This window comes from Caretta caretta, chromosome 4 (assembly GCF_965140235.1).
Source record: "Caretta caretta isolate rCarCar2 chromosome 4, rCarCar1.hap1, whole genome shotgun sequence".
Classification (NCBI taxonomy): Eukaryota; Metazoa; Chordata; order Testudines; family Cheloniidae; genus Caretta; species Caretta caretta.
The window spans coordinates 58,733,712-58,755,791 of record NC_134209.1 but is presented as its reverse complement, the minus strand read 5'-3'; the positions used below and the strand labels follow the sequence as shown (position 1 = coordinate 58,755,791).

General features: G+C 38.5%; 2 long non-coding RNA genes across 3 annotated transcripts in view; both read left to right on the top strand.

The window, feature by feature from the left end:
- LOC142071757 (uncharacterized) overlaps positions 1-6,385 on the top strand; it is a 37,294-nt gene extending 30,909 nt beyond the window's left edge. For both annotated transcript variants that reach the window (XR_012667949.1, XR_012667948.1), the window contains one exon: positions 6,245-6,385. This is a non-coding gene — a long non-coding RNA (uncharacterized LOC142071757). The remainder of the gene's footprint in view (positions 1-6,244) is intronic.
- A 1,414-nt stretch (positions 6,386-7,799) lies between these two features.
- On the top strand, positions 7,800-9,735 carry LOC142071864 (uncharacterized). Its single transcript, XR_012668082.1, has 2 exons — positions 7,800-8,555; positions 9,058-9,735. It is a non-coding gene; the product is annotated as an uncharacterized LOC142071864 (long non-coding RNA).
- The last annotated feature ends 12,345 nt before the right edge of the window (positions 9,736-22,080 follow it).

The window sequence follows — 22,080 nt, the reverse complement described above, 5'->3', positions numbered from 1 at the left end:
TGCACAGAATAAATTGGTCTTGGAAAAGAGTTTGTTTGTTATATCTTTATTCACTGACTAAAATGAAGATTTTAAATTTTTTTTTACTTTTTTTAATGTAGAGAATTATGTGCTCAGGAAAGGATTTGATTTGACAACCATCACAACTGAAAAATACAAACCAGGTACAGCATGGGCAGTGGAAGTGCAAGGGCTTGTCTTCATGTAGTGCACTACAGCGGCACAGCTGCAGTGCTTTAGTGAAGATGCTACCATATGGATGGAAGATCTTCTTCTGTTGCCATAGTTAATCCATCTCCCTGAGAGGTGGCAACTATGTCAACGGGAGAAGCTCTTAGTCCATAGCACTGTCTACACAGGAGGTTAGTTCACTATAACTACGTTACTCAGCGGTGTGAAAAATCCACTCCCCTGAGCAACATAGTTATACCGATATAGGTCTGCAGTGTAGACCTGGCCCAAGGTTTTGCCGACTGCTGTGCCAAGATGCCTCACCCCTGACACAGAGAGACCAGTTCTTGAGACAATTCCATTTAATGTCCTTAAATTCTGTGGGGACTACCAACAGTGATTCCAATCAGCATCAATTGTGATGGTGATTTCTGTTCTGTGGCCAGGTGTCCACTGTCATATTAGCTTATTTTACATACTATAGAAATTGAATAGTCACCAGATGGGAATCACTATTAGTCACTGCTGACCTGAGCTGGATTCAAACATGTGACCCAAATTCAACAGTTCCTGTACTCCACTACAAATTATCTGAGCCTTCCATTCCTTTTCATGATTTATTTTTTTTTTGCTAATCACCTTCATATACATATTTGTCTAATCTTTACACATAACACTTAGTGAGTTTTGCCAATAAAAAAAGTTAACAGAATAACATAAAATTCTCATATGGCTGAGATCATTATAAATATTTTTCACAGTGTTATTTAAATAAAAGTATGTGCTAGTCTGGATTCCAAGTGCCACCTTGCAAGTGGGTATGCACTGACCTGAGACGTGTCCTAGCTCCTATCACTGAATTGCACTTTTTATATGTAACTATCACCCTTCTGTCCTGTTAAGGCAGCAGAGAGGAAAGACATGCTAATTTGTTCTTCTTCATTTCCTTCAGGGGCTGGATACAGAACAGAATTGATAAGTATTATAAAAATATGTTTTTCCCCACAAAAATGTGCTTACATGATTTTTTTTCAATAAAACTTGGGAAAAAACAATTTTGGTTCGGGCGGGGGGGTGTCTCCTCATTTAAAAAAAATGTGTTTGCCCTTTTCTCCCCTTCCCCTGCTTCCATTTTTCAGTGGTAATTTAAAAAAAAAAATGAAAAAAGACAGAAAAGAGGAGAGAAAGGGGTAATTGAAATTTTAAAAATGATCAGAACCAGACATTTTTGAAAGAAAACAAATAAAGAAATAAATCTTCATTTTGAAACCATAGGAATAAAAATGATTTTATTTTATTTATTTGGGTGAAAAATCTAGTTGATTTCTCTCATAGAGACCTTGTTTCTTTCCCTTGACCCCTACTGACTGTGGAACAAATAAGCAGTACCTGTTCAACTATCCCAGAAGACATACTGTATGTATGAGATCATATCGTAGGTGTATGTATTGGTTTTAGATAAAAATTGTCGGTATATGGCTATATGAAAAAGTATGTTACATACAGCCCACAGGTTCATGGGAAATTGCCAATGCATCCCTTGGTGTTGCAAAATATAGACATTCATGCCCAGCACTAGATCATGCCTGGCATCTGTGATTAAACAATGATGGAAATAATGTGCAAGGAGATTCTGTCCCTTGGGTATCTTCATATGAGTCAGTCACAGTTGAAATCCTTGGACTTTTCTTGGTGTAAGAATTGCTTGTTGCTATGCTCCATGAGCACAGACAACCCCAGAAGTGGCAACAAAGGGTGAAGGATCCACTGGCATGGACCAACCTTCCTCTATATGAACCAGCACAATGGGCAGCAATTGGAGAACACCCAATGTGCCTCCTTAAAAGCTGTAGTCCCCTTGCCTGCATTGTGCTTTCCTTCACCTAAAACATCCAGTAAAGGGTTCAGCTCCACATTTACCCTGGATTGGACTGTGCCAAATAGGCACACCTGAGGCAGTAATGAGAAACCTGCCTGACCACCCACCTCTTTCACCAATTGTATTTATTCTCCTAATGCCACTATATATCCTGTTGTGAGAGAAATAAGCTTTCAAGCTTACACAGATCTCTTCTTCACGTCTGTGTAAGCTCAAAAGTGTGTCTCTCTCAATAGTAAAAGTTGGTACCGTAAAAGATATTAGCTCACCCACTTTGTCTCTCGACTATCCTAGGACCAATACAGCTACACCAACTCTGTATACTACTATATATTTTCTCTCATTAACACCACAGCATTCATGAAATTTAAATAGCAGCATCAGTTGCTCATACCTACCAGTAGGTGCACTCACTTCAAGAACACTCTCACTGCTTCCTTAATTCTTTAAGTTAAATCTTTCAAGAATTTCAGATGTCCCTCAATTAACACCTTTTCACTTAGCCTGTTTTCCTTGTTTATTTGTTCATTTTGTTGTTGTTTTCTGTATTAATGAGGTACTAATTGATAGTCTATGTGGTGTTTGTTGTGCTCCAAGCTTTTTTCATCTCCTGACTGAGCTTTGCCTAGCATGAGACAAAACCAATGAATAAAGTCAGCATGAGAATTAAACTAAAAAGAACTTAAAAAATAGTCAGGGACCAACAGCTACAGATGAAAGATTAACATGATGATACTGTTGTTAGGACTTCATTATCACTACTTTCCTAGTCAGAGATAATGTGTGAAAAGACAGAAGGGCTAAAAGTTTGAATGTCATTCAGAGTGAAACTATGTGTAGTGCTGGTAGCCCATCCTAAGTGACTGTGGGCTTCAGGACAATTGTGTGCTAATATTGTATTTTCTTAAGAACAGCCCTACAGGGTTAGACCAATGGTCCACATAGCCCAGTATCTTGTCTTTCAACAGTGGTTGGTGCCAGATGCTTCAGATTGAATAAACAGAACAGAATAATTATTGAGTGATCCATCCCTTCTCCTCCAGTCAGAGCTCCTGGCAGTCAGAAGGTTACATCAGTGCTACTCAAAGTGGTGGTCCACAGACTGGTGCCAGTCCGTGAGCCATCGGCTGCCAGTCTGCGCACACATTGGAAAAATAATTGCCGGTCCTCCACATCAGATAGCTTGAGAAGCACTGGGTTAGAGGACACTGAGAGCATGTGGTTGCATTCCTAACTATCTTGGCTAATAGCCATTGATGGTCCTATCCTCCATGAACTTATCTAATTCTTTTTTGAACCTCATTATAGTTTTGGCCTCCACAACATCCCCTGGCAATGAGTTCCACAGATTGACTGTGAGTTGTGGAAGTACTTCCTTATGTTTGTTTTAAACCTTCTGCCTATACATTTCATTGGGTGACCGATAGTTGTGTTATTTACCCCTTCACATAACATCTCCTTCTTCATTTTCTCCGCACCCATGATTGTATAGACCCCTTTAGTCATCTCTCTGCAAAGCTGAACAGTCCCAGTCTTTTAAATCTCTCCTCATATGGAGGCTGTTTCATGACCATAATCATTTTTGTTGCCCTTCTCTGTACTTTTGCAAATTCTAATTTATCTTTTTTGAGAGGGGGCAGCCAGAACTGAATAGGGTATTCAAGGTGTGGATGTACCGTAGCTGTATGTAGTGGTATTATATATATTTCTGTCTTACTATCTCTCCTTCTTCTAATGGTTCCTAAGATTCTGTTTTTGACTTCTGCTGCACGCGGAGCAGATATTTTCAAAGAACTATCTGTGATGATTCTAAGATCTCTTTTTTGAGGGGTAACAGCTAATTTAGATCCCATTATTTTGTATGTATATTGGGGATTATGTTTTCCAGTGTGCTTTGCTTGGCATTTATCAACACTGAATTTCATCTGCCATTTTGTTGCCCCATCACCCAGTTTTGTGAGCTCCTTTTGTAACTCTTTGCAGTCAGCTTTGGACTTAAGTATCTTGAGTAATTTTGTATCATCTGCAAATATGGCCACCTCACTGTTTACCCCTTTTACTAGATCATTTATGACTATGAACAGTACTGGGCCCCATACTGATCTTTAGAGGATCCTGCTATTTACCTGTCTCCACTGTGAAAACTGACCCTTTCTCACTACCTTTTGTTCCCTGTCTTTTACCCAGTTACTGATCTATGAGAGGACCTTCCCTCTTATCCCATGATCTATTTTGCTATCATAATATACTAGTTGACAGTAGTCCATTATTTAGATTGACAGGCAAACTACTGTTAGTTTCTGTGACACATCTCCTTATCCTCCACAAATGTTGACTTTTAATGGTGTAGCATTGTTTAGTTTTACCATTTTAATCCGAAAGAAGCCTGTGTTCAAGAAAGGGATGCTTTTAGCTTAACCTTCAATCCCTTACTCATGAATATGCAGATTTTAGCCTCCTAGTAACACTGCTTATGTTTTTTCAATGTACACTAAAAATAGAAAGAAGTGATGATCCACCAAATTGTGGGCAGCTGCAAGCAGGACAGTAGCTGCCAGATCTTTCTGGGGAGTGGCAGAAGGCAGTGATCCAGCTTATATCTCCCATCATGTTTGGATTGTTGTCGCTCAGCGTCTTGTACTTGAGGACAGGAAGCTCTAGATGATTAATCGGAGATATGAGTCCACTATATATCCAATGGGCAATTTCCTGCACCTGACAGTGATTGTGTCTAAAGTGCCACGACATAAGTGGGGTCTGTGTAATCTATAATGGGATAATCCTACCACCGCAAAAACTCCTCTTCCTCTTGGTGGTCTGCTGCATTTCTGTGGATTGCAAGGGGACCAGTTTAGGATACATATTGCTGGGCTGCAGGAAAAGGGATCTGAGACTAATGACATAACTGAAATTTATCATTGTTATGGGATAGTAGCAGATATAAGATTAAGTTTCTGACCTGGATCCACAAATGCATCTAGACAATTAGAAAAGGAGTACTTGTGGCACCTTAGAGACTAACCAATTTATTTGAGCATAAGCTTTCGTGAGCTAGTGAGCTGTAGCTCACGAAAGCTTATGCTCAAATAAATTGGTTAGTCTCTAAGGTGCCACAAGTACTCCTTTTCTTTTTGCGAATACAGACTAACACGGCTGTTACTCTGAAATCTAGACAATTAGTGACTCTTGATACAGACTGTGACACCCTCACATGTGTAGTCCTAATGAAGTGAATAGGACTATTTCTGGGAGTTACTCTTCACTAATGTGAGTAGGGGGTACATAGTCTAGCCCCTTGTGATGTGAATATTTTGTCCAGCTCTCTGTGTTCTCATACATGTTATAGGCACAATCAAATCAGAAGTTTTCTCCTATATGTACATGGAGGTACTTTAAAAATTGCTTCATGAACACAAAATGTTGGGGGGAAATGTTACGAGTATGAGGTTTATAATAAGAAAAAATTGCTAAACAATTCTAATACCTTCCATTTGAGGTGACAACCTTGATCCACCAAGAGATACAGAAATGTGTTGATCCATATCTAAAAGTGCATGATGTGTTTCAGTGTAAAATAAAATGCAAAGCATTCCATGCAAGGGTGTGTGTGTGTGTGTGTGTGTGTGTGTAAGCAAGCTTTGGATTTACATAAAACTAGGACAGCCAGGTCAGTCTTCTGTGATCTGAATTACTGAACTAATGATATTCTTATCCCTTGGTGTCCTCTAGGCACTACCATTGAGAAATAAAGCTTGTATAGTGAAATGTGAAGCATTGTGGGAAGCAATGCTTCCATTGCTTCTTTCTCCTCTAGTAAAACTATTGTGCATCTCTCCCTTTGGAGAACAGAAAGTTGATTGCTTAAATAAAGGCAGGTGATAAATAAAGGTGATAAAGGCAGAAATGCCTAGAGCAAAAAATGAAACAAACAAACAGGTCACTTTCTGGTACGACTCCACCTACATTTTACTTGTGTGTGTTAGCTGGAAGTATGCACATAGGGATTTGGTTCTGGTGCAAGCTTGTAGCACTGAATAAAGACCAAGGCTGCATTGCATAAAGATACTAAATGGGGTCTGATAAAGTGCTTTGCATGTAGAGAGGACTGCATATTTAATAATAGACACTTGGAGAAAAAAAAAAAACAGTTTCATCCAGATCCAGTCTCAAAAAGGCTTCTCTGTACACCTCCAGATAATATTCCAGCCAGCAGACCAAAATCAGTGATGAATCCTGGTCACATGCCACCTGAGGCACATTGTGGATAAACTAACAAGAAGATGTTGTGACGTGTAGAAAATTGAATAGGAAACTTAAGACCTCAGGGAAAAATCCCAGGTGGGTACAGCAAAAGATGCTCAGAAATAGTTTAAGTGTATTAGGATAAAAAGAAATCCTAGAAATGGTGTGAGCTCTTTACTTGATGGAGATGGAAAGAATAGTTAATGATTCATTAGAAGTGTTCACTAAATATTTCTCTTCTACATTTGAAAAGAAACATGATGACGTACTTTGATCACACAACGATGAAATACTTTCCAGGCCATTAGCAAGTAATGAGGATGATGGACAATATGTACTGGGGAAGAACATTTCTAAATCACACCTTCTTGTCAACTGTCTAAATGGGCCATCTTGATTATCACTACAAAAGTTTTTTTTTTTCTCCTGCTAATAGCTGACCTTAATTAATTAGCCTTTTACAGTTTGTATAGCAACTTCCACCTTCTCTGTATGTATACATATATCTTTTCTTACTATATGTTCCATTCTATGCATCCAATGAAGTGGGCTTTAGCCCTCAAAAGCTTATGCTCTAATCAATTTTTTACTCTCTAAGGTGCCACAAGTACTTCTGTTCTTGTTGCAGATACAGACTAACACGGCTGCTACTCTAAACCTAAGTTTTCTAAGTTAGCCATCCAAAAGTAGAGGCATCTAAAGTCACTAGTCACTTATGAAAACATTGGTTCCAGAGTAGCAGCCTTGTTAGTCTGTATTCGTAAAAAGAAAAGGAGTACTTGTGGCACCAAATAAATTGGTTAGTCTCTAAGGTGCCACAAGTACTCCTTTTCTTTTTATGAAAATATTGTATCTCTCCAATAGCGACTGAATCATTTGAATGTTGTCAGGTGTATTGACTGTGCTTTAGCATACTGTGCAAAAAATTAAATGAAAAAGCAGTTGTCTGTAACACAGAACTTTAGGTTCTGTCCATTAATTGATTCCACTATGACATTCATACATATTATATTTTTAAAGAAACAAATCCGAAAAGTTAGCAAGTACAGATGATTGATTCATAGTCTAGGGCCAGAATGGACTGCTGTGATCATCTAGACTTACCTTCTGTATAACACAGTCTACAGAATGTCCCCAAAAGAATTCCTCTTTGAATTCCTGACTGGTATTAGAAATGACAGCCCCAATTTTTGTACCCTTACTCAGGAAAAACTCCAGTGATTTCACCAGAATTCTCACTGGGGAGTTGTATCTGATTCAGGACTGCAGGTTCAGATCTGGATTTACATTTGAGCATGCCCTCTGGTATAATGAATAGGACACCAATCATGAAACCTGGTTTACCCATTTTGGCCACTAATTTACTTTTTGATCTTGACTTTTCATTTTACCACTGTTCCCCTATGTGTAAGATTGGTATAATATGTATAGACCTTTATAAGATGTTTTGTAAAGGACTATGAATGTATTTTATCTTATTAATATTATCTCGTTTGCATTTCAGTGCAGTAACTACAAGAGGTGCAGTGGTACTCAACTTTGAAAGTCCATAAAGCAGTTACACCCTAATCACACATCCCAAAAGCATGTTCACAATGAAAAGAAGTAACACCTCCTTTATGGGTTGTCTGATTTATTGGTTTCTGATCTCTTGAAAATATCAGGACAACTAGGGAGAAAATGTTTCTCTTCCATGATCAGATATCAGTGCCAGGATACTACATAGCAGGTTGCTCTTTCCTAATCATCCACATCTATCACTACAGCTTTCTGAGTTCTCTGTCCTAAAGAGGGACAGCTTGTGAAATATTCCAACCTGTCAGGCTTCTGGCAGGTAGTCCTTTAAAAAAAAATCCAGGAACATTCTGTATCTGTCATATTGCACCGTCACTCCAGAAACTCATTTTAAAATGAAAATTCTTGGGAATTGCAATATAATAGGCAGTCAGCATTAGCCAATATGTCTGCCTCTCCACAGGGTAGCGTATGTGTGATTGGAATTTACTTCAGTGTTGTAAGTTTAAATTTGTAGTGAATACTGTTTCAAATATTAGATGAAGGCTCAAGCTGCTTTGTTCTCCAGAGTGCGTCTTTGTATGCATCCATAGGAGAAAGCATTGAGATGCTCCAAACGGAAGTTATATGTTGTATGATCTAGTTTGACTCTGGGGCCTGATCCTCCTTAGATGCAAATCAGCAGGGCTCCAATGCAGTCAGAAGTCAAAACAATCTACATGAGCTGAAGATGTGGCCCTTTAAATGGGTAAGTCAGACTCCCTTAAGTTAAATTAACACAAATCAATAAAGGGTTCCTATTACTGGAATTACCTCCCCAGAAAGTGATACTGTACATGTCACTTCTGAAAATAAACATCTGACACTGAGGACTGTAAATATCACTTGATTCTCACCAGTAAGTAAATTATTTCATAGATACCAGTGGCTATACAATTGGGCATAAGCCCTATATGACCCACTTCTAATAATAAGAATGGTGACTATGGATTCAGTTGTGCTATGACATTGCGCTAGACATGCTTTGTGGTTTGGACACCTTTGTTGTGTCAAATCCAGGTTAAACAAAGAATTATTGAGTTTCTGTCAAGAAAATTGCTTACATGGTAATACACTTATTGACTTAATCAGAAAATGCAAAATGACTGTGCTTTATAACACTTAGTACATCATTAGACTCATTATATCCCTTCTGACATATTAACCTTGCTACAATTATGGTAATATATAAATGTCATGATTTTTTTAAGGGATGTGAAGTTGAACAACTTAAAGTTGGCTTTCAGTGGACTGCTACATTGGGTTTTGTTGGAGCTGATTTAGGAACTGTGGACAGCTTTATTTGCGTTCCAATATATTTTAAATGGCTGGGTTCCTCTTCATTGTTTCCCTGCCGTTTTCTCCACCTGTCTTCCTAGAAGCTCCAATTTCCATTAAGCTAAAGATTCGTAAGTATGAACTACACACCTAAAATTTCAAAGTTACTTTAATTTCTTCTGATACCGGGTTTCTCCAAAGTCATATTAACAAATTACGTCTTTTGCCCTGACTAGACAGAATTCTGGAATTTTTTGAGATATCGTTTGCCCATAAATGTAATCCCCAGGACTTGATATTACTGTGTGTAATTTTAGACCTGATATTATTGCAGTTAGCTATTTTGTGTGTTTAATTATTGCTAGTTGAAAATTAAATACCATATAGCTAGCAATGTTAGATTTTGAGAGGCAAGGCCAAATAGCTGCATGTTTGCAGTTATGCTAATTAGAATGGGAGGATGGGATAAAGGGTTAATGTACTATTCCTAACATTGCCTCAAAAACCCAAAATACTTTAAAAAAACCCAAACAGTGTTCAGCAAGTATTCCTTATGATTGAAAAGGTTGTAATTTGCTTTTCTTGCTGAATAAAGGATTGTTTTTCTCAGATTCATGTATATTAAGCCAGATTCCTCTACCCTTTAAGAGAAGATCACTGCACTTTTTACACCAGTGGAATAGTATAAGGCATTCAGAGTGCAGCCCAGGATCAAGACCATTTGTCTTTATGCTATAGACATTTACTGCCGGATTTTCAGAAATGGCATCCAATTATGCTTTCATAAATAATGTAGTGCAAATATTTGTAGGTGCACATTATTGTATTTAGACATGACTATGTGGTTTAAAATTTGGTAGATATCTAACTGCTGTAATCTGAACCCACAATGTTCTGAACTGGCAAAGTTACACCCTCAATGTTCAGGTGCAACATCAGAAGCCAACCAGAAGATCTTTGGAAAAAAAAATCAGGAACCTTCTATTTTTGACACTTGCAATTATGGATAGGAAAACAAGTTGGGATAAGATAAGAACCAACACAGCAGTCTTCTCACGAAGAAGAAATGAAAGAGTACCCCAGTGCAGATTCATTCATTCAGATTATAAAGCAACCAGGAACCATTGTCACCATCTGGTCTGACCTCATGTATAACACAGACCATATAACATCCCTGAATTTGTTCCTGTTTGAAGTAGAGAAAATATTTTAGAAAAATCGCCTGATCTTGATTTTAAAATCTCCGGTAATGGAGAATTCACTACAAACCTTGGTAAGTAGTTTACCCCATTGTTACTTTCACTGTTAAATTGTGTATTATTTCTAGTCTGAATTTGTCTAGCTCCATTTCCAGCCATTGGATCTTGTTATATCTCTGTCTGCTAGACTAAAGAGCCCTCTATTATCAAATTCCTCTTCCACATGTAGGAGCTTAAACTATGATCAGGTCACCCACTTGCCTTCTCTTATTAAACTAAACAGATTGAGCTCCTGGAGACTATCACTATGAGGCACTTTCCCCAGCTTTTTAATCATTCTCATGGCTTTTCTCTGAACTGTCTCCAGTTTGTCAACTCTTTAAAAAGGGATGTTAACACTAGAACTGAACAGAGCATTCTAGCAGTGGTTGTATCTACTTCTGCTTCCCCTTATATAAGGGTGATCATTTTATCTATAGAAATACCTTGTTTCAACAAGCAGGCTGGAAAAAGTAGGCATAAAACACTGTAGGTCCAACATTTCCTGGGTAGAGTAGATTATGGAAAGTTGAAACTTGAGACCACATTCTACTTTCAGTAGCTGCTTTTTGGCACAAGTACCAAATGCAGAGGTAATGTAACCTGCCTATTTCTCAATATTTCCCTGCTTATACATGCATAGATCGGATTAATCCTTTTGGCCACAGCATCACAGTGGGAGCTCACGTTCAGCTGATTAGGTCAGGCTAACAGACACAAGTGCTTTTCTAACTCCCTGTGTCTTGACTAACAGCCTATTGCTGCCTATGCCTGTTACTACACAGTGGGTCTGAGCTGAGCATTCATGGAATGGATTTCCGATTGCACTCCAGAGTCAAGTCTCATCATAATACTCAACAGAACCTGAACCTGACCATAATTCAGAATTGTTCAATTAACTTGTTTTTTTCCCAAAAAAATTCTTTGTTTCAACTGAACAATGAAGCAAAACTACAGAAATATTGTGAGATCAGTGCTCTTGAAGTACTCTTGATAACGCAAGAAATCTCAAGAGAAAGCCAGACCCTATCAGATTTACAGACCAAGGAAAGTTAAACAAGAACATAGTAAAAGTGAATTTGGGAATACTCTCTTAAAGCAGTAACTGATGTGTAGGTGAGAATAGTTTCTTCCCTCACACCACCCATAATAATGAGATCTTGTTTCTACCTTCAATAATCTATTTTCTACTGGGGAAATAAAGTGAAACACCATGAATGAATTAAAGATTTGCTTATGAATCTTAGCCTTTGTTTTTTTTTTCCTGGTTTTTCTCTTTTCCATTTATTTGCCATTTTCTTTCTCTCATTCCCTCCCCTCTTTGTTGTTCCCCAAAGTTCTCTTTTCTTCACCCACTTCCATGTCTACCAATCTGAGTCTCTATCCCCTTATCTGCAAATAACTGATAATCCATGCCAGTTGCTGTATGGGACATGAAATGCAGATCCTCAGCTTGGTGCCAGTATCCTTACAACTACTGTCTGTACTCTGGAAAAACTTGCTTGGCATGAACTCTCCAGGCGGTAGTCTATTCCCATAACACCTGCTTTCTTGGATGGAGTCCCTAACATCTTTTTCCCCCCTGCAGCTTTCCTTTAGTAACATGGGAACTCTCTAAGTTTCTAGTGTGGAGTCTTGTTTCTTGTGATTGATTAACCTAATTCAAGAGCAGGAAGGTCTCCTAATCACTTTAGGCAAATAATATATCCCTTCCCCACTTTAGCTCACTCTTTAAGTATAATAGTTTAAATAAGATTATAATGATGGACAATTAGCACAATGGGACTAGGCATCAATAATCATTAATAACTAGCACAGTAAAGAAAGAAGCAACCATCTGAAAGTACCAATATACTCTTTAGGAAGCGAAATTCAAAAATTTTAACTCAGCATATCATTAAATAGACATAGCGCCCATTATTTAAGCCTTACGAACAACAATGCTGTACACTTAATTTCATTAAACCAAGAATAAAGAAAGAAAATTAGCTGACCTTCATCTTTCGAGAATAATACAATAACTGTATTAATCTTAACATTTGTAAATGTCTACTATCAAAAAGAAAAGTAGTACTTGTGGCACCTTAGAGACTAGCAAATTTATTTGAGCATAAGCTTTCGTGAGTTTATGTTAGTCTCTAAGGTGCGACAAGTCCTCCTTTTCTTTTTGCGGATACAGACTAACACGGCTGCTACTCTGAAACCTGTCTACTATCAATTCACCATGGTGATGATAATAGTATTACATCACCCCTCTTTGCACTACTTGGTCTAAAAAGTATATATGTATTTATCCATTATTAAAAACACTTGATATTTATAACATTATATATGCATATACATTTGTAGCAAAAGTGCTAAACTTAAAATCAATACATTTGTTGATGTTGAAATAAATAACTTTGATAAGAATGATTTTACATGAGGAGATTGCAGGAGATTCTCAAAAAATCTGTATAGGTTCTTTGTATTGTCTCACATGAACCAGTCCTAGAGTGGGTGTGAAAGGTGCCGTCATGTCACTTTTGCATATCTAGGATTTGGGGCTGAGTCAAGGGTCTACTCAACCCCTGGCAGAAGTTACAGTTGTCCCACAGATTGCTCTACATTCGGACAATTTATGGGCTGATCTGTGACCCTGGTTAGCTAATTTACAAGATTTGAGTACAATGTCTTTCACACCTGACACACTTTCTCACATTAAGAAAAGGAGTACTTGTGGCACCTTAGAGACTAACCAATTTATTTGAGCATAAGCTTTTGTGAGCTACAGCTCACTTCATCGGATGCTTATGCTCAAATAAATTGGTTAGTCTCTAAGGTGCCACAAGTACTCCTTTTCTTTTTGCGAATGAGGGGGGATTTGATAGCTGCTTTCAACTACCTGAAAGGGGGTTCCAAAGAGGATGGCTCTAGACTGTTCTCAATGGTAGCAGATGACAGAACGAGGAGTAATGGTCTCAAGTTGCAGTGGGGGAGGTTTAGATTGGATATTAGGAAAAACTTTTTCACTAAGAGGGTGGTGAAACACTGGAATGCGTTACCTAGGGAGGTGGTAGAATCTCCTTCCTTAGAGGTTTTTAAGGTCAGGCTTGACAAAGCCCTGGCTGGGATGATTTAACTGGGAATTGGTCCTGCTTCGAGCAGGGGGTTGGACTAGATGACCTTCTGGGGTCCCTTCCAACCCTGATATTCTATGATTCTATGAATACAGACTAACACAGTTGTTACTTTCTCACATTGTTACCCCAGCAGATGTGGTTTAGGGTAGTTATATTGGTCCTTTCCCATTCAGAGAACACTTTCCCCCAGCTCCTTCCACGACCTCCTCCCCCGGCTCGCCCAGCACACTCAGGGAGTCCAAATTCTACTGTCTTACAAAGGGCAACTTGAAAAAAGAAGGGGGCTGTTTATTTCCATTTAAAGATTTCTACTAAAAAATCATGTATACAGAAAAGAAGATTAAAAAGCATAACTTTATGGTATATTTTAGTTGCTGTTTTAAGTGTTTTTACTCATAGTTTCGTTTATGTTAATTGCCTATTTATCACATTCTAATCAGCTAATTGTGAGTAATTATTACATTTAATTGACCAACAACTAGTGTATCTTGTTTTGTTAATTAAATACTTGTTTAGAAGAAAATTTAATTTGATAACATTTTTTTTCTTGGCAAGCAAGTCAATATAGCGATTATTATTCTGTCTGTATAAAGCAGTGCACGCAAAGCTGCTAAGAAGATTATGTAGAATACCTTATATCTGCCATAAAAGGGCTCAAATGGAGCTTATGTTATTGTTAAATGGATTGTAAAAAGAATCTGTAACACAGTTTAGGTTATGATATGTAAAGCTTTCCAGTACAGGAAAAACTCAAGGAAGCAAGATAGTTTCTACTTTAGCTAGTATGTTAGGAATCACATTTTCAGTTAGCATCCAGCTTATGCAAATCATAAATGTGAACATTACTGGAATCTAAAAAGTAGTGTCAAATAATTAAAGGCATGAATTCTTTACTCATGATGTGCCGCTAATCATCTGTTATCCGGCAACAAAGCTTTACCTTTAGGAATATCAGGGTTTTCTGGTCATTTGGAAAGATGGACTGAATCCTGAGTGACTTCATTCAAATCAGTGGGAACACTCTGTGTTCACAACATGACAAGAGAGAACAGAGTCTGTCACTATATATTCAGAGTTCTGTACAGACATCATTGTAGAAATAGTGTTTTCATCTATATTAGGGATTCTCATGTTGGAGCATATTAAAGAAGTTGTGTATTAAAATCACAAATGAGTTTGATTTCCCCATAGTTTAAATTCCAGAGTATTACTAATTAAGAGGTCTCTTGATTTTTAGTACTGTTTCTCTCCCTCTATGTGTGAAAATTGCAAGCTGCTAATTGTGTTAGTACATTCTAAGACAGAGTCTGTTCTCAAAGCAATTCTTTGTAACAACAACCACTCACACAGAGAAAGACTCAAAGCAATACTCTGTAACAATAGAAACAGCACCCAGACACTCCCTGCCCTTTTGTTGTATTCATCTCGCTTAGTTAACAATTGTGATTAAAATAGAGATAGAGGATGTATGTGGATGGATGCTTGGTGTGGATAATAATTGAACGATCAGGGAGGTGCCAGCCTAAGAATGCAGTGTCCATTGGCTGAAGAAGGCGTCAAGTGGAAATAACCAGAGGACCCCCGGAGGGCAGACTGAAATCCATCCAACAGCCTCAAGAATGGGAGAACCAAAGAATAAGATAACATATGGCAGCACAGAGCCATCAGGAATGTGACATCTGCTGATTGATTCAGCAAACAGCATGATGAAGCAATTCCCATAGACTGGCATAGGAAGAAATTCCTATAAAAATGGACTCTAGAAAGTGAGAACTTTGGGGTCTGATTCTGCAAACCAACTTCCAGGAGCATCAGATGTGCATCTGACGAGGCTCTGCTCCCTCCTCATGTCCAGGACATCTGGCCAGTGGCTTGGCATGAGCAACTCTAAGGCTGGTAACTATGATAACAACCTTGCAGAACCTGTGTGTGTGTGTGTGTATGAATGAATGTATGAATAAATATGAGATTGAATGGAATGTTATAGCTATAACTAGCTGCTTACTATGATTCTTTCTGTATTCACAATAAATGTGGTATTTTGCCTTTTCCCCTTTAATAAGATCCTACTGGTTTTTATTTTATTGGTATAACACTCAAACTGAGGTTTGGGAACCCTGAGGGGGTTACAAGGTTATTACATGGGGGGGTCACAAGCTGCCAGCCTCCACCCCAAACCCCACTTCACCTCCAGCATTTATAATGGTGTTAAATATATTTAAAAAGTGTTTTTAATTTATAATGAGGGGGGCAGGTCTCACTCAGTGGCTTGCTATGTGAAAGGGGTCACCAATATAAAAGTGTGAGAACCACTGATCTATATGGATATATAGAAACATCTACTGAAAAATTTCACAGAAGTGGATTTATGATTCGATCTGGTTTAGCTTCATTACATTTTCACATGGGGACCTAGTGGGTTTTTTGGCCTTCCTTTGCAGCATGGGGCAGGGTTACTTGCAGCTTTAAACTAGTATAAATGGTGGATTATCTGCCTGCAATGTGTAGGAGGTCAGCCTAGATGATCCTGATGGTCCATTCTGACCTTTAAATCTATGAGTCTAGGAATAAAAACTATGAACAACAAGACCCTACCCATATGAATGATTATTACTACCAGCACTTATGTTGTTTCACGTTTCTCACATACTAGTGGGGAGTAGAAAGAAAAATGTTGTACATTGCAAAGTTCTTTGAATCTATGTCCTTTCTATCCATAATCTGGACTATGATATGAAACCTTGTGATTAAAATAGCAGTAAATACCAATGCCAGCATTTCTTCTTCAGTTCTAATTTTCTGAACTGTGTGAGCTGCTAGTGAATACATGATAGCTGCCCTATTTTCTTACAGACTTTGTACTGTACTTACCAATTTCATTTAATGAGATGTAGTCCTTAGAATTGTCAAAACTGTGCACTAGACATTAATCAACTCACAACATCATATTGTAATATACCTAACCATTTTATACATGGGGAAGTCAAATGATGGCCCTTTACAGTAAGACAGTGGCAGTACTGGAATTAGAACTCAGAACTTTCTGTTTCCTAGCCTTTAGCACCGTGAGCTATAGGATTCATTACCTTGTTTTATGGCAATTGCTGAAGAGTGGAGGATCTATGAGCCCTTCTATTATGCAATACAATTTCCAAAAGTTTCAGCTCTCGTATATTTCCATGATCCATTTATTTTTTACAGAACATTTTCTCTACAGGGAGTCTATCCTGTTGTCACTAAGTGCATATAACACCTGTTAGCAACCATGCAGTTATGCCAATGAGCATGCATGGTAGGCTGTGGTGCACACAAAAAAAAGTAGAAGGATGGATTTACAGTCCTATTCTTGTTATAACAAGTAAAATCCTGCCTTAGTTTCTTGACATTTATCTATGAAGTTAATCTTTATACTGAACAAACAAGGACATTTCTTCCTCATACAAATTTATATAAACAAATATAATACAACAGGAAATATGGAACTGGAGACATTCTGCACAAGGTTGACAAGCTTTAAGTCCTTTAATCTGTAATATAATAAAATATAGCCCCTTTCTACTCCACAACGTGAGTATCTAGGTTACATGTGGTCTTTTGAATCAGTCCAAGTTGTAGAGATTTTGTTTTTAAACCTTTGGGAAATTGGGCTATTGTTCTGAATTTATTTTATTTGTCTTGGAGATTTCTAAGATTTTTTTAGTTATTGTGATCTAGTCTTATTCCTAAGGTCAGATGATCATGGAGTTGGAGGCTCTGAGGAGGGACTTAAGAAGGGCAATAAGCTCATAGGCCCTGTCAAGGTTCCTCCCCCACTCTGAACTCTAGGGTACAGATGTGGGGACCTGCATGAAAAACCTCCTAAGCTTATCTTTACCAGCTTAGGTCAAAACTTCCCCAAGGTACAAAATATTACACCCGTTATCCTTGGAATGGCCGCTACCACCACCAAACTAATACTGGTTACTGGGGAAGAGCTGTTTGGACGCGTCTTTCCCCCCAAAATACTTCCCAAAACCTTGCACCCCACTTCCTGGACAAGGTTTGGTAAAAAGCCTCACCAATTTGCATAGGTGACCACAGACCCAAACCCTTGGATCTGAGAACAATGAAAAAGCATTCAGTTTTTACAAGAAGACTTTTAATAAAAAATAGAAGTAAATAGAAATAAAGAAATCCCCCCTGTAAAATCAGGATGGTAGATATCTTACAGGGTAATTAGATTCAAAAACATAGAGAACCCCTCTAGGCAAAACCTTAAGTTACAAAAAAGATGCACAGACAGAAATAGTTATTCTATTCAGCACAATGCTTTTCTCAGCCATTTAAAGGAATCATAATCTAACACATACCTAGTTAGATTACTTACTAAAAGTTCTAAGACTCCATTCCTGTTCTGTCTCTGGCAAGAGCAGCATACAGACAGACACAGACCCTTTGTTCCTCTCCCTCCTCCCAGCTTTTGAAAGTATCTTGTCTCCTCATTGGTCATTTTGGTCAGGTGCCAGCGAGGTTACCTTTAGCTTCTTAACCCTTTACAGGTGAGAGGAGCTTTCCCCTGGCCAGGAGGGATTTCAAAGGGGTTTACCCTTCCCTTTATATTTATGACAGGCCCTCTGTTAGCTCTGTCTCAGGGCAGGTCTATACTACGGGGTTAAGTTGACCTAAGTTACACAACTCCAGCTATGTGGATAATGTAGCTGGAGTTGACATAGCTTTGTTGACTTATTGCGGTGCCTACACCAGGCTGGATAGATGGTAGAAACTCTCTCATCGACTTACCTTATACTTCTCGTTCCGGTGGAGTACTGGAGTCGACAGGAGAGCAATCTGCGGTCAATTTATAGGGTCTTCACTATACCTGCTAAATCACCCCCAGGCTAAATCAACTTACCTAAATCAAGGTAAGTGTAGACATGCCTTCAGTTTCAAAACCCATTCTAGCTGCACAGGATTGTTCATTCTTTCTAAGTCAAGAAGACAAATAGTTACCAAGGAAGTTTACTATAAAGGTCTAAACAACACTTTAACCCCCTCTGCTTTTTAGAAATTTATTTCTGAGTAATTCTTTTTTCTATCACCATTATAACAACCAACCTTCAAAAAAACTCATCTTTCCTTCTGGTGAGTAATTTCCTTAAGGATTAGTAGTGTCAATTCTTTTCTTCTAGATTGTCTATCATAAACATATTCTGTATACATGATGGACAGCAGCAAAAACCTGTAACACTGGGGTTTGGATTCTTTTCTCTGTTATATCTCATATCTTGAGCCCATTAAAGTCAATGGAAACCAAATGTCAGGCTTCATGTCAGCTTAATCCCAGGTTCTATAATCTCCCTTGTATCTCATGGTTTCTGAAATACATCAGTCCTCCATACTCCCAGAATAAATATTATTCCATCCCCAACAAAGCAAGGCAAAGGAGGCAACTGTTGCCTATGCCGGTTTTCCTAATCCATCACCTCCAACCCCCCAGTCCAAATTTGGATTTCATTTTGATCTTTTGGATCACTGCTGCTTCCTTTCTTTCCTAAGGCTCCATCTTACTCTAAACAGCAGAAAGGGAGGTAACTTTGGAACTCAAAAGTAGAAAAGAGGAGGTAGTGAGGGAGTTTGTGTGGCAGCTAGAAGAGCTGCTACTACAATTGGAGAATAATAACTGGAGCCACTGAAAAAAATATGAAAAATAGGCTGCAGGTAGATGGGAGGACCAGCAGTGTAAAGGGGGTTGTTTTCTGGCCCTATTCTCCATTTGCATCAGCTCCAACAGTGGGAGCTTCTCTTTGGGGGCATAAGAAAGGCCACACTGGGTCAGGCCAAAGGTCCATCTAGGCCAGTATCCTGTCTTCCGACAGTGGCAAATGCCAGGTGCCCCAGAGGGAATGAACAGAACAGGTAACCATCAAGTGATCCATCCCCGGTCACCCATTCCCAGTTTTTGGAAAACAGAGGCTAGGGACACCATCCCTGCCATCCTGGCTAGTAACCACTGATGGGCCCATCCTCCAGGAATTTATATAGTTCTTTTTTGAACCCTGTTATACTGTTGGCCTTCACAACATCCTCTGGCAAGGAGTTCCACAAGTTGACAAGTTGTGTGGTGTGTGAAAAAATACTGCCTTTTGTTTGTTTTAAACCTGCTGACTATTAATTTCATTTGGTGACCACTAGTTCTTGTGCTATGAGAAAGAGTAAACACTTCCTTATTTACTTTCTCCACATCAGTCATTATTTTTATAGACCTCTATCATATCCCCCTTTAGTCATCTCTTTTCCAAGCTGAAAAGTCCTAGTTTTATTAATCTCTCCTCCGATGGCAGCCATTCCATACCCCTAATAATTTTTGCTGCCCGTTTCTGAATCTTTTCCAATTCTAATATATTTTTTTTGAGCTTAGCACACAGTATTCAAGATGTGGGCATGCTATGGATTCATATAAAGGCAATATTATATTTTCTGTCTTATTATCTATCACTTTCTTAATGATTCCCAACATTCTATTCACTTTTTTGATTGCCGCTGCACACTGAGTGGATGTTTTCAGAGAACTATATACTATGCCTCCAAGATCGATTTATTGGGCGGTAATACTAATTTAGACCCCCATCATTTTATATGTATAGTTGGGATTATATTTTCCAATGTGCATTACTTTGCATTGGTCACCATTGATGGAGGTGGGCAGAAGAACAGAAGCTTTTCGTGTTTTTGGCTGATCATCTTCACCTCCGCTACCCTGTTGCCTGGTAACCAAAATAGGTACAGTTCTTCCCCTGATGATCCTGGGCCCTTCAAAGACAAGGAGACAGAAGGACATGGATTTTGGGTTTAGTGTTCCATTTAGGGTTCAATGTTCCAGTTAGGGTTACAGGGTTCCCCCAAAGGAGTGTACTCCTCCCCATGGGTTTCTTCTACCGGATTTCTTTTCTTCTTCTCACTTCCTTCCCAGGATGACTCTAGTCTGGAGGCCTATGTGAGCTCTTTTCCCACAGCTTAATGAGAGGCTCTCCACTACTGTCTCCCCCAGGGACCCTGATATTTTGCATGGGGCTCTTACTGTCAACTCCAAGTCCTCATTTGGGACATGCCCTCACAGAGCTCTACTTCACCTCCTTTGGGCTCTGCAGCCGCTGCAGCACTTTTTAAAAGAGGACTCCTTTTCTCTCCTCTTCCTGCTAAGCAACTTTCCCTTTATATCGTCCTATCAATAAACTTAGCTGCTTCATTACTAAGTAGTTAAAGGGGCATCATCCGGAGCACCTGGTTGCTCCCAGGGGTATCCCACAGAATCATTATGGGCCAGTTACGCCCTAATTCACGTAAAGCCCCATTAACCCCATAAGAGGGGTGTTTTCAAATCCAAATTTAAAACTGAGAGAGTATGTGTGAACCCACATGAACAGAAACCAAAGAAAAAATGTGTATTAACACATGAAAACCAAAATACCTGTTTGGCCTTTTTAGATAAGAGGATGGTTGCATAAGCTGTAGATCTTTGGTGGTACCTGTGTTTATTAGTGAACACTGCCTATTTTTACATCTAGTTCAGTTATCCTTAATTTTTATTCTGCTGATATTTCTTATCTTTTCAAGACATGCATACTACCTAGAAATTGATTCACAACTCTCTCCCATCTACTTAGCCAAGGATCTACAACTAAGTTAAAACTACGCCTTAACTTAGTAAGGTTTCATGCTACAGAAGTACACATTTTAAGCATAAAATGAAGTTTTATAAGTATAATAGTAGTAGTTTTAACCTCAGTAAACACCAGATTTCCCACCTGTTCAATCAAGTAGAGGATGACTTTTGCAACATAAGGCTGAAAAAACTGGTTAGTAATGTTGATCTGGGACTTCAAATCAACATTCATGAATATTTGCATTTAGCTCAAAAATATAAAAATGAGCTTGCTTTTCTGCTCAGGGCATCGGTATGTCTGAAGCTGCATACCATACAGAAACAGTGCTGGAAAGCTGAGGGGGGAAATGCTTTAATGTGTGAATAGCAGCTGTTTTTTGGATTTGCTGCAGGTATCTAAATTCAAATCAATTAGAGCCTTATTTTTAGGCAACCCTCACTTGGGAATTCACTTAATGTTATTTTTTCTTTCAAATTGCTGCAGAAAGACTATGGAAAACATTATTTTTTTCAAAATTTCTTATACATATGGAACAGAGTAGAGAACATTGAACCTTGCCAGATCTGAGTTTCATCTGGAGTAGATCAGTATTTCTGTTTTGGTCAGATTATTGTTGTATGAGCCATCCCTCCCTAGTATGTTATGAATAATAATAATAAGCAATGCAAGTATTATCTGCTGTCCCTGCTCCAGCAATGGACAGATATCAGAATCTTAGTAAAGGAGTCACTTGATTCCAAGGTAGCAGCAAGAATTAAATGTGGTCACTGTGGGATGACACCTATAAAACCAAGTAAATCTGCAGAAGAGTAGGAATAACTTATTTCTGAGTGGATTAAAAATAAATAATAAACAAAACACTAATAACAGAGAAAGGGACTACAGACCCAGATTTAAATTATGGCTATTTCAAAATGAAACTTCCAGCATTCCAAGATAAGCCATGCATAATT